The sequence below is a fragment of the Halyomorpha halys genome, unplaced genomic scaffold, assembly GCF_000696795.3.
Source record: "Halyomorpha halys isolate HHAL.00 unplaced genomic scaffold, Hhal_1.1 Scaffold249.1, whole genome shotgun sequence".
Taxonomy (NCBI): domain Eukaryota; kingdom Metazoa; phylum Arthropoda; class Insecta; order Hemiptera; family Pentatomidae; genus Halyomorpha; species Halyomorpha halys.
Window position 1 is genome coordinate 1478353 of NW_027104890.1, and position 1366 is coordinate 1479718.

Here is a 1366-nt window from a genome sequence, read left to right on the forward strand (position 1 = left end):
GCATATTGGTAGGTAATATACTATAAATAAAAACTAATAATAGTGTTTTAAGATCTGTACATTTATTTGAAAGAAAATACAGTCAATAGGTCAAACAAGATAACATAATTTGCTGGTAATTTATTTCTTATTACTAGAATTTACAACAAATGATACCATTAAAGTGGAAGGCACTTAATAAATAACATCACAACAAGTGTTACTGTAACAGATTTTGACATAACGAAAACAATACAATAATAGTCTGTATAAATTAATGGCACATTTTTTTTTTTTTTATGTGGACAAAACAAAAAGTTTAGGATGTTGAAAGTGCAGAAAATATGAACTCTCAAGAATAAAGAGGAGTCATTTATGAAACTAACACTTGTGAAAGGCAATAAATAAAATTATACAATAAAATATGGAATATAATAACTGTTGACACTAACTTAGATAACAAATGCTAATAATGCCAAATTAAAAACCAATTAAATGCCTTTTGCATTAAGCTGGAGGAACATGTAATAATCTTTAGGACATCCCATAAAATAAATTAATTTGAAAACAAGTTACGTAATGTTCTTGAAGGCATTACACACAATAAATTGTTTTGAAAAAAAAGAAATTAATTTTTCTCACATATTTATTTTCACTCTTTGGTTCATAAGAAAAAGAAAAATTAGTTTTTAAATAATGGGCATTAAAAGTTAAAAACAAGTATTCAGTATTCATAATGCACTATTTTGTGTAACATTGAGAAGCTTGATGACTTTTCTTTTACACATAAATTATTATTTGAAATCAAATCACTGATAAAGATAGGCTTTTTATAAAAATTATCCATTTTCAAAATCATATCAGTAGCACAGCTAGAGATGATGCCCTGCATCATAAAATGAAAATAAATAATTTTTCCATTAGGCCTGTTAGGTTTGTTTAAAGAATAAGACTAGTCTATCCAACAAAAACAGATAAATTTAACAGGGCACAATAACTTACAGATTATTACAAAACAGTAACAATTTTAACTTACATTCTAAATAAAATACAAAAAACTTTAATATCATTTTTTTCCTTATTATTCCATTTAATATACCTAATATGTACATAAAAATCAGAATAAGTTATGCAAATAACTAATGTCATATTGATTAAATGTATTAATCAGATTTTTAAAATAATTTTAGAAAAATACAATTTGAGCCTTTTAAATTGAAATTGGGGCTATGAAAAGAATAAAAATGAAATCATACAAATGTAAATAGTTCTATTTCTTAAATAAAAAGTAATTTTAGAAATTTGGTACATAATTACAAAAAAAATTATAAAAGCATTATTGGATTTATAAAATGTTTAATCCTTACTGCTAGCCATTATGTATATG